The sequence below is a fragment of the Pygoscelis adeliae genome, unplaced genomic scaffold, assembly GCF_000699105.1.
Source record: "Pygoscelis adeliae isolate BGI_AS28 unplaced genomic scaffold, ASM69910v1 Scaffold242, whole genome shotgun sequence".
Classification (NCBI taxonomy): Eukaryota; Metazoa; Chordata; class Aves; order Sphenisciformes; family Spheniscidae; genus Pygoscelis; species Pygoscelis adeliae.
The window spans coordinates 313934-326282 of NW_008824369.1; the positions used below are offsets into that span (position 1 = coordinate 313934).

The 12349-nt window shown below is 36.6% G+C and overlaps 1 protein-coding gene across 1 annotated transcript in view; it reads left to right on the forward strand.

Annotated features, from left to right (window-relative positions):
• The window catches only part of CYTH3 (cytohesin 3), a 51274-nt gene that overhangs the window by 1303 nt on the left and 37622 nt on the right, over window positions 1-12349 (forward strand). The window lies entirely within an intron of this gene.

Below are 12349 nucleotides of genomic sequence, written 5' to 3' on the forward strand. Positions count from 1 at the left end.
CCCGCCGCGGTGACAGCCCCGTGACATCGCTGCGCTCCCTGCGTGCAGCTGCTCGTCTGCCGGGCAGAGGGGAAGGGAAGGAAGGGAAGAAAAGAAAAGAAAAAAGTATGTGTCTTGCAGTGTACGGGCAGTGAAAAGAATAATTAAGCTCTGCGAGGGCTCTGTTTGTGTGTGTCATCTTAATGGAGGCTCGGTGATAATCACGGGGTGGTTCATCCAGTTTAAACGAGGTGAACTGTTTCTAAAGGCAGCGGCGTTAATGTTGCCAGATACTACTTTTAGAAAATCCGGACTCGCATCTTGGGGGAGCTTTTATTTTTAATTTTTATCTTTCGTAGACTGGCTTGCGCACTGTCCCAGTTTAAGGCACTGCAGACTTGAAACACGCATTCCTCCTTTAATTTATAATGTGTTTAGCGAGTGTGTGTATAAAGCTGCTGCCTGAAATAACTAGTTCTTGTGTATCATCAGCGATAATGGTGGCTGCGGTGGCTGAGGAGTAGCAGATCCTGCCTTGGGGCAGAGGGATTGACTGAATGGACTGCCCTATATTTTCTGTGACTGTCTGTGTCAGTGGTGGTGGTACAGAATGAAGAGATGAGGATATCTTTTAAATAAAATGCTAAACAGACTGCATTTGAATGCATTGGCTTATTTCTAAATAGGTAAAGTGAGGGCTAAACCTTGTATGATTAATAGTTGCACGGTGCTTGCTAATTCTAAATATAATTACTCAGAACTCGGAAATCAAGTGGGTGTGGTGTTTGTTTTGACAACTTGAAAAAAAAAGCTGTGATGAATCAGAAAAATAATTCTTCAAGCAGTTGTCTGGAAATGTGGCCGTTTCTCAGCAGGCACTTCACCTGCTCGTTTTGTCAGTGATAGACTTAACTTAAAAAAAAAAATCTGAAAAAGGAAAACAAAAGACAAAACAAGCCAGTCCTGAAAAGTTATTATTCAGAACAGTTGAACACTGCAAATTGGAAGAGCAGAAAGCTCATTTGACTTAAAATATGTTATTTTCACAGTATTATGGACTTGCATTTATAGTTAAGGGAAATGAACATGCTTGTTATTGGCACTAACCCTGTGTAATATAGTACTTAATCACATGCAAGATGTAAACTAGAAAGTGGATGTATTGCTGAATACATCTTTCGTAAGGTGTTAAGCATTTCAAAGTTGTATTTTCATGGGAGAAAGAATACTCAGGACCTCGGGAGGAGACGGTCTATATTTAGCTAAAGGCTGGTTCTATGGGTGAAGTCAGATTTTCAGCTAGTATGCAAGTAAAACTATTTTATTTATAACTTCATATCACATTAATAAACATGTTGCTTTTTGGGGGTCAAATTACAGTACAGTTTATGTTCCTCCTTACTTGGCTTCAACAAATTGTAGAGTAACGAGATTGGAAATTTTTTTTGCAATTGGTGTATTTGACGTTTTACACTGGCTTCTTGTGAGTGTTGCACTTTCTTCTTGAATAGAGATCCAGTCTGGCTTTTTCTTATGGACCACTGTCAATTTGGAACACCAGGATTAGTTAGGTCATTTCCAGCTAATGAATTGGTATTTTGAATTGAAAGTAATTTTTCTTTTTTTTAAACAATAGAAAGCATGTGGAAAGTGTGGATTTGACAGCCAGTTTTAAGATCCTTTGTGGTGGGACTGGTGGGGTACCAGGGGAGTCTGACCAGGGCAGTCCAGTGTTTTGAACCTCTGTAGGCCATTTGCAGTCCTCAAAAAAATTTACATTATTGAGTGGGAAACTCATAGAGATAAGCATATTGCTGTGCACAGGTACTTCAGGAAGTATGCAAAATTATTTGAGGACTGCACAGAATCACCCTAATTAGAGACTTGAGCTAGATAAGCATCTAAATATCTAGGACATTAAACTGTGATTCAGAAGGTAAACTGCTATTCCCAGTTCAGTTCTGCCTGCTGCCCTGCTCTTCAGTTTAATTTGCATCCTGTGCTTCAGTTCCCTTATTTGTCAAATGGGGTCAGTTGTTTTACCACCTCTGGTAAAAACTGTGAATGAAAACAGAGCTATGTGAAGTTAGGATTTATTATTTTAGAAGCACTTGATGGAAGAGAAATGTTAATTAAGGGAATTGTTCTTAGTAGTGCTTTCTCTTTTGTATGTGGAGCCCTAAATAGGAGCATGCATTTGTATTATGCAATCCACTTACGCACAAGCCTCCCATTGATTTCAGCAGAGGCTCTGTGCATGGATTATTGATGCGATATGATCCGAGTCAGTTGGTGTTTGTTTCAACCTTCTTTTGTGTTCTGATTAAAATATCTCTCTGGTTCACTTAATCTAGGAAATTTCTCCTCCTCCGTCTCCTCACTTGGTTTAAAACCACATCTTTTGTAATTTGGCTGAGGCTTTTCTTACGTGCTTACTGTTACGTGGTGGTGGTACCAGTGAACTGAGATCCTCACATTGAATAGTGCTGTTGGCAGCAGGTGGTATGATTGCGTACCGCTAAACAGTAAGCGATCTTCTGTATAACGTCGAAATATATAAACAGTCAACGTGGGTCACTTGGTGCTGGAAGCGCAGAATAGTTTTTCTGAATTTTACTCTAGTTATGCAGCGGCTTCGTAGTCCCCCAAATTAAACTCCATGCCATTCCTCTTGGAAAAGACTGCAAGATCAAGCGCTTATCAACTTCTGTAAGTATGTTCTAAGCTATCTCTATGAAGGGCTCTAAACAGACATGCCAAAAGGTTAAAATCCTGCTTCTACTTGACAAGTAGACAAAATTATAGCAGTAATTATGTCAGTGAGGTTTCCCTATTGTTCCCCAAACTCTGTGCTTTATTTCTGAATTTTGAAGCTTTTTTGGAGGGTGAGAGAGCAATTCAGTTGCCAAGCTCAGTTAGTTGTTGGCCATACTTGCCAGCAATGGTGCCAGGTAGCACATTGATTCTGTTATGTAGACAGCCGTTCATGAGGAACTAGACTGAGAGACCAGATAGTCTCGCAGAGGACTCAGAAGAATGGATTTGCTGCCAAACCAGATTTAGCAAGATGACTTCTGTCTTCTGCAGGGCAAAGGAGTTACCCATTTATAGGTCAAAGCTGTTAAATGTAACAAACCCCACAGATTTTTCTTAGAAAAATGTTTTAGAATTGTTTTAAAATTGATTAAAAATATATACGTACATATCACTTTTAGACACTTCTGTTCTTTTCACATTGTAGTATCTTTCAATGGTGGGCATTAAAGATAGAAGAGTCTATGTGGCCTCCGTGTGGTTATAGACATTTGCTCTGCATTTAAGACTAAATTTGCATGTTTTGTTTAAAATAAAAGAAACTCATAAAATAAGAAATGTATTTTAACACAGAAGAATGTTAAATGTGTTTCATTCCCTACTCATCAAAGTGGATGACTTGTACCAGTAGTTTTAAAAAGTTGTCCCAAAAGTTCTTTAGAGGAGGGCTTGTAGTTTTGAATAGCACTCTAGGGAAATGCCAAGAATATAAAAATGCACCCGAGTGTTAGACTAACTGCCCAGATTGATTCTAGGGAGAGAAAAATAGCAGATACAGAGGTAGAATGCAAAAAACTAAATAACATAAATATGACTTCTATCAGCCAGCAGAGCTTCAAGTTAAGTCTCTTTTTAATAAATAAATATATATTTCTTCACGCTAAACTAACCTCACATTTGTACAGATTACCTGTCAGCCAAGTAGTGTCTTAACTTTTAGCCCCAAAACACATTTAATCTGTTATCACTCTAATAAAAAATGCCATAGTAAAATATCAGTAATTATGTTGTAAATATTAGTTATTTCTGGTGGTATCAGAAAATGGGCTTGTTAATTGCAGTAACACTTTAAGTTTTTTCTTAGCCTAATGTTCAATGTTTTTAGCTGTGACTTGGAAGAAAACATGAAATTTTTGCTGATAAAATTTCCAGAGGTTGTCGGTTGCCAAACTTGATGTATTGTTATATAAGGGTATTTGGTGACTTGTGCTCAGCAATATAAGCATGCCATGGATTTAGTGGAACAGTATGCCTATAACATAGCATTGGTGTGAACTGCTACATCTAGGAAAGAAAGCTGTAGGATTTACTTATAGGAACAGAGTGTACTTTGCAGAACAATGTCTGGGAATCATAGTAATAGCCATGTGAAAGCGGGCTCCCCATGTGCTACTGTTACTGAATGGATTTTGCAGTCTTCTAATATCACTGGAGTTGTAAGAGCTTTTACCAGTTGAGGGGCTGCAGATCTTGAGGCAACACACTGATTTCCAAGACGTATTCTGCAGTTCACATCGAATTTCTCAATCTCATCATGTTTATTGCCTCCCCTTCTTTCTTTATAGGTTTTTGAACACTTTTTCAAGGGAAAACGAATTAAATACATCATGGCTTTCTTCCGGTTTCTTCTGATTGCCATCTTTTTGTCCTATAAGTCTCTCCTTTCCTAGTACAACAGAAAGGTTTCAAAAGCTTTAAACTGTTTCGCTTATACTGTAGCTCCATCTTATCTGCTGCTATCTTTTACTTGCTTCCTTTCCCTCCCAATGCAAACATGCTTTAGTCTGTTTCTTTTTACGCCCCATCTTTGGCCCCATTTACTTTTTGAACTACCACCCCATCTCCTTTTCATGTTGAAAGTCATTGAATGAGCTGTTTGCAGTCACTGTCTGAAGAGTATCTCCTCCAGGTTCATCCTAGGTCCTTTCCACACTTGTCCTGACCTCTTGTACTCGGTACATTCCCTTCCTCCTCTTTGTCCTGCCAGCTGCCTCTAGTACTGTTTACTATACTTTTCTTTTTGAATTCTTGCTCTTTTTTGGCTTCTTTGACTGTTCTCTCCTCATTCCCCTCCTATGTTGTTAATGGCTTTTTCATTTGGAAGATGATCTTTCTGCTTCCAACTTGTGAAGATTTGCAGGACCCTGTGCTTGGTTTAATGCTCTCTTCCTTTCTACATCTTGTTTCTGGATAATCAAATTTGCAAATAAAAATTGAACTATCGTATTTAAACTGATGACTCACGGCACATACTGTGTGCTCTGGATCCAGCACCATCTGTCCCAGCTAAAATGTTGGCTTGTTTGACATCTTAATATTGTGTAATTGTCATCTTAAGCTTAATGAGTCTAAAACAGAGCTCTTAATGTTGTTTCCACCCACTGCCTTTTTTTGATGTCTGTGGACGCATGCTGACATCCCCAGTGGTTATTGACAAGTAAAAAGTAAGATGTTATAATTAATTCTTTCTTAAAAAATAGTCTATAGAAAAGTTGTAATAAAAATGGCAGTAAAAGGGCAATGCAAAAGTATTGGAACACTTTTGCAATCTCAAAGTTATGAAATAAGTTACGTTCTCTTATGCATTATTAACTTTCCTGTTTGAACGCACAAATAGATTTAATCTGGTTATGGGATCACACGTGACATTGTCTGTAGACTTATGCGTGGGACTAGTCAGCATGTAGGATAGTGTTTTGTGATGATTGAATGAATCTATATGAATTTTTTCCTCCTTTTTAAAGTAAAGTGATAGTTAATGATGTCTGCTTCACTTTGTCTCCCTGTAGTTCATGAGTACTTAAGCACGTACGGAAGGATTGCACTTATTTTAGTGAAGAGTTTGGACACATTGACCATGTGCTTCATTCACAGAGGATAAAAATAAGTACTTAGCAGCTGGTTTATTAGAAAGACCTGTCAACTTATAGAACTGTAAGGCAGGAATCCCATAGAAGTGAAGAACACATGATATTTCACTTTAAGATTTACAGAAGCAAAGGAAAAATTATGTGAACAACCATAACATTGGCATTTTTGACTTCTTCGCTGTGCATTCTTTTAAAGCAATATGTTGTGTAGGAAAGGTATGTGACTTAGGTAGTAAAAGTATATTTAATTATGCCATTTGTATAACTTTAACATCTAGCAAATTGTTTTTAATTGCATATGACTTTCTTCTTTTAATTCCAACAATTTCATGGGAAAACTTAGTATTGAGAATTTTTTGGACAGCAGTGTTTCCTCTTAGTGGGATAGACACACAAAATCCACTAGAAAACCATGTGTTTTGTGGTCCTCTGAGATTTGCCTGAAGAAGGAAATGGCTTGACCTATTTGGTTGCTATGAAGTAAAAACATTCTTGTTCTTTTTTTCTTTTTTTTGTTGTGAACATCTGTGTCACATTTATTTCATTACTTTCGGAGGTTCTTTAAACCCATTATTTTCCGTCAATAAAACTTTGTATTACCAAATAAAGTGATGCATAGCTGCTTCCACAATTTAATTGAAGTTCTGATATCTGCTTATACATAGGTACGATATAAGTGGGTAGATTTTCCAATAAAAGTTGACATGTTAAAAGGCAAACACAAACATTATCTAGTATTTCCTAGGAAAAAAGTATTTGACAAATTCAATAGGATCTCATGGAGTTAACAGGAAGTGTTACATGCTGGAAGCTTGTGAAATCTGAATCAGAATCTCATCTAGGATATGGAGTACTGAAGATTTTTGATCTAATTTTTCAAGAGGTTGGGCTTCTTGGCGTGGTTTTACTAATTAGCCTCATTTTCAGATGTTCTGTTTATTATAAAAAGAAATAGTTACTTTATGCCAGGTATGTGGAAGAACTGTGAAACTGATACTATTATTTAGCAACCCAATGGAAATTGTACCAACAAGGATAGATTTTACTGCAAGACTATTAACTAATAGTTCTTCTGAATTCCATAAGAAAATTCTTCAACAAGAATTGAAGATCAATTCATTTGTGAAAGTTGAATCTGATTTCAAGTCTGGCTTTTGTTATCATGTCCAAGGGCTCGGTTGGATTTTGAGGAGCTGCTGCTGTTTGCAGATGCTGGTCCTTAATACAAAAGGAGAAACCGTTGTTGATTTTTAGATGACATACCTTGAGTTTCGTAACAAAACAAAAAAAGCTGTGTGAAAATGATGAAATGCAAGTCTACTGACTCTCAGGGTATGGAAGAGGTTGAACAATAACTGTGGGAATTAATTTTAGAGTCTCTTCTACCCAGCTACTGGTTCTCTCACAGCTTGTAGGAATATCTACTCCTCAGTCAAATTAGATTGAAATTGAGTGCTATGCTAGGTGTACTTTGGCATAAGCAGTTGGTGGATAGGAAAAGAAATGTGCCCAATCTCTCTTGTGATCACTCTCGTTCTCACACACATGCATGCACAAAAAAAAGCTGAAAAAATTGGCATGTGCAAGTAGGGGAACTGCCTCTTACTGTTTTCTCTAAGAGGAACTGCGAGATGTAATCATTTAATGAGTCACCTCTACGTTTTTATACAGCCACCTCATTAATAGTCAGTGCAACTTCTAGCATGGAGATGTGGGTTGTTTTTTTTTTTTTTTTACTATCTGATTCATATTGCAAAATACCGTTCATGTTGTTTTCTTGTTTAATTCCAAGTATTCAAGAGTCTTTATTTGCTGTTACATTTTTGCTTTCATGTACTGTAGATATCATGTTCCTTAAGATCCTTGTTTAGCTCATAAGCAGTGTTGTCTGTAGGGTCAAACTCTGACATAAACAGATCCTCTTGCCTTATTACGAGAGAGGGGGGATTGTCGAAAGGGACATTCGTAATTGCATTGGATATTATAAAATAAGGAATTATTGTCGCTTGAAGCAGTATTTCTTATATTCGGTAGTCAGATTCCAAATAAGATTTTTTTTCTTTCTTGCTCATGTAAGTTTGGACTAATGAACTTCCTGCCTAGTCATTCTAATACACCAAGGAGCAATTTTCCCACCAGGCTGTGTACTCTGAGTACAACTTTGACCACTTGCAAATGCAATTTTTGAATTTGTAAAGCTGCTGTGTGTTTTTGTTTCAGTATCTCATAACTGGCCAGCTAGGGGATGTGGCGGAAAGTTTTCCAAGGAAGTTGAGGTTAAACCAAGTGGCTGCAAGAAGAGATGGTGGCTCTGTTACGGAGAAACTCCATTCCTTGGGAAGAACCTTGCAAGTTAAATGCATTCTCTGACCATGAAACTCCTGACGTGTACAGGCCAGGGGCTTGGTCCTGCGCAGGACCATTCTGAGTCCTTCCTGAGAAGACCGAATGGACCCGACCCCTTTCTTGTACATATAAAGTGCTCAGCTGTTTCTGATTGCCCACACAGGAGCTGCTGTGTACAAACTGTGCAGGCTGATGATCAATTATAATAGATCTATGGACTTTATTGTGTGGGGTAGGTGCATGTGCGTCTATATATTGTTTTGTGGTTCTCCCTTTACTTTTTTCTTATTTTTGGTTCTAATTTTTTTAATTTATTTTTTCTTTTCTTTTTTCTTTTAAGTGAAAGGGTTCTGCTTGGGACCCACCCAAAACAAACACTTAATATTTCAGGAATATCCCTTCAAGAACCTCTATCAGGTTGAAGTAATCCTTGGTTTAGTGTTGTATTTTGTAACCCCAGTATATACTAATTGGGGAAAACTAATTTTGCATGTGGTATCTGTCACGTAAATGCCTAAATGGGTAGTCCGTATTATGGAAGTATATGTTTATAGTCTCAAAAGTAACTTTTTTATTTTATAGAACTTTATTATTATTTAGCTTGCTCTTTGGCAAGTCAGCTTTGACCTACTGTACCACCCTTTTAGTTATTAAAATTATCATATCATGTACTCGCAACATTTTTAAGCAGCATCCAACATTCATCTGGGCACAAGGAGAATATCTGTGCTTGTTTTCCGACCATCTCTTATAATTTGTGCTGCTATTCCTGAATTGCAGTTTGTACAGAATCCTAAGTGGAAGTTGAAACTGGTAGCCAAGGTTAGTCAGAGGCAAAGTTTAGAGAAACGACTGTTGTGTCTATGAAAACGTTTGCAGTCACAGAAAGGAGAAACTAAAAGAGTTCAGGTATGTGACTAGTTTGTTCTTCGTGTAGGTGTTGCTCATTAATTCTGTAATCTGGGAATCTCAGACTGGGTCTCAAGCCTGTCTCCTATTTATTACGTGGGGTCAACCTTTCTAGGCAGCTTGTGACATTTCAGTTTGCTGTAGGACAGATAAATGGAGCATATGGCGTTGATTATTTTTTTGGCTATAGGAAGTGGATTTTTGTGCATTAAATATAGTAACTTTCTTCTTTTAAATATCTGAGAGGAAGCTTCCCCACCCCCAGTGATTTTTTTTTTTTTTTTAATCAAAATACATGTAACTCTCTTCACTCTAATTTTGTGCAATGTAAGTTGGAAAGACTGCAATGTTTAGTCTTGGTCTTGTACCAATAAATGACATAGTATCACATGAATGTTTTAAAAGATTAGGTGATATTTTATAAGAGCAAACATAAAAAGAAGACTAGTTTTAAGTTCTTCACTGTGAATTCACTGATATCAAAGTAAAGAGAGTATATGTTATATTATTGTTCTTATTTTGCTGAAAACTTATTTTCCTTTTGTATCTTCTACCTGTGTTGTAAGCTTGAAAACGTAATGTTATGAAGGGGAAAGGTTGGGTGAAATTGGTAATCCAAATTAAATACAAATAATACTCTAAAGTTTATGGAGCCTGTGGGTGGGTGGACTTGGCAGATATATCCATTGTGGTATGTTAGACTTGAAAGACCATATGGAGATGATTATTTTCTGACATTTTGTAGTAAAGGTTTTTGAAGAAGGAATGTTTTTTATTTTTATTTTTTTAGAAAAGGGGTGAAAAATAGGAAGAATAACTTCAGTTTGCATTGAGTAGTAAAATAGTTTGTTATAGTAGTGTATGGAAAAACAATTTATTCAAAGGTAAGCTGCTAAAAGAAGTTCTCCTACTGTTTTCCTATTGGCTCTCTTGTTTTCTGAAGGCAGCCAAAGATCCTGTGCAGCTGGGACTAATACAGGATCCAGCTGTAACTTTTTTTTACTGTTGTTCAGATGTCCGGTGATGGTCAAATCTAAGTTATTGTGTGGAAATTCAGTAAAGGAAAAGGGTAGGGTGGGAAAAAAGTGACTCTCTATAAAAATATTCCAGTAAAAGCAACAGGAACTAGGAGTATCCATTTCAGAACTCTGCTATAAATCCCATCCTGAAATACTTAAACGCCTTCAGATTTTGCTGTAGACTTTAAGTCATCTAAGCGTTCTTGGTTCATTTTTTAAACAGAGATGAAGTTAGCTGATTGGAGTGGGAAGGTGGCCGTTCTTCTAGATTACTTATGGAAGAAGATACTAGTTTCTCATTCATAGTACAAGGTTTTCGATAAAACAGAATTCTTTACTCTCTTTAACATATTGGTACAATGTGTAATGCCACAATGTGGAGTGTATTAAACAGTTTTGATTTTATTAATTTCGTTTATGCTGTGTTTCGCTAGTCTTTGTTTTACAGAGCCTAAGTATGTAAGGAGGGGAGAAGCTTAATATTTTTCTGTAGAGTTTGGTTTACCTTTGGTATGTTTGGTGCTTCCAACTCTGTAGACAATGCCTTGGATTGAGGTTAAACAAAATAAGTGAGCAATACAGCAGGTATATGGAATGGTGAGAATACTTGATGATGATCAAAATAATGCATCCTTTTTTCTTTCAACACAGTTTGGGTTTTTTGCTCCTTAAAAAGGTCATATTTCTCAAGTTTCTTTATAATTGTAGCCAGCCATCCTGTTTCTTAGTTACTTGAGACTAGCGATGCCAGTGTAGAAATGCACTGTCCTTTAGATATCTGCTTCCTGTCCAAATCTTCCTTCCAAACTTAACTTGCTGATGGAGTCCATCAAATGGCTACCTGAATTTCAAAATACTTTTACTATTGCTCCGAGTCTTTAATTTAGGATGTAATTACTCAATCAGTTTGTAATTATGCTAGTCTAATTTAATAAATTTAGTAATAATAGTATACAAATTATAAGTCCTAATTGACTGGAAGAGCTAACTTGAAATACTATAAATTATTTCCATTTTAGTGACAGTGAAAGGCATTTTAAAACATAACTACTGTGGTGAGCATAATCCTGGACAGTATTAATACATTCCTTTGCATGTGCCTTAACTGGTTGTTGATATTAATTCTTTTATTGGGGGGGGAGGGGGAGGAAAAAAAAAAAAGAGGGGGAAAAAAAGAGAAAAAAAGAAAAACGGAGAGAGATTTGTGGTCAGTCTGTTGGCTGCCGGACAGCCTGGCATTTTGCCCCACAGTGCTAGAACATAACAGCAACAACAACTTATTTTCCTTCCTGAGCTAGTAGGAGCTGATCTGTGACTTCAAAGTGGAAGTGAAATGGGGACAAAACAGTGTGCTTTGAAGGCAAAACTCTTCTAACACAAATCAATTACAATGCAAAAATATCTATGATGTCCATATAGCAATGTAAAATGTAATCATTTTTGGAGTTCTTGAACATGGTCACCAATGCCAATTGTAAGAATGAGGAGGTTTTGTTTCAGTGGCAGGACTGCTGCAGTCTATGACAATGACAGTTGATACTATTTGCATGGTGACTGAATTAATTCACTGTCAGTGTGTTTTGTAAACCTGCAACCAAATTTTTTTGTTTTTTTTTTTGTAAATTGGCATGTGTTTCTTCTTCTGTTCAATTAAGCAAATGATGACACTTATTTTGCTCTATTACTGTATTGGGTGATGTATATTGTGTACCTATGTTCGGGCTTTGGTCAGATTGTTTCCTCTCCCAAACACTGTTGTATTTTATCTTCTTTTTATTTTAGCTTCTTTTTTAATATAATATTATAAATTAATACAAGGCAAATAACTTGCTTTCCCTCTTTTTTTTTTTTTGACATTGCAGTGATTAATAAGCAGCACTACTTCATTTTATCCTTGTTTTGCAAGAATGGTAGTTAAAGTTCTTTTCCAATTTTTAAGGGTTATGATCTTTATTTGAATTGTGAAGAGCCTAAAGGAATCTTTTTCAGTTTGTCTTCTTGAAGTGCAGGTCAACTTACAGTGCATTTTGCAAAATTGGTTGTATGGAGACTCTGCCAATGTCAGGCCATTAAAATAGAGCAACTAGAATAAGAAACTTTGCTTACAGATTTGTGTTAAGATGCTTTGGCTGTATTCGTGATACATTAAAAGGAAAATTCAGAAAATATTTGTGGCTTGAGAATAAAATCTAGCTAAATTGAAGAAAGTAGTATGATAATGTCTTCCATCTTTGAGAGAACACTGCATTTCAGCTGTTACTGCATTGTATTTTTCTCTGGAGCTCATATGGACTTAAGAGATGATTTTCCAATGTGATGGGAGAACATCAAAAGGTCCTTCTCACATTTGAGAAATAATAGTATGACAATTCTAGCAAAGTTTTGGCTTTTCACTACCTCATTTTACATCTT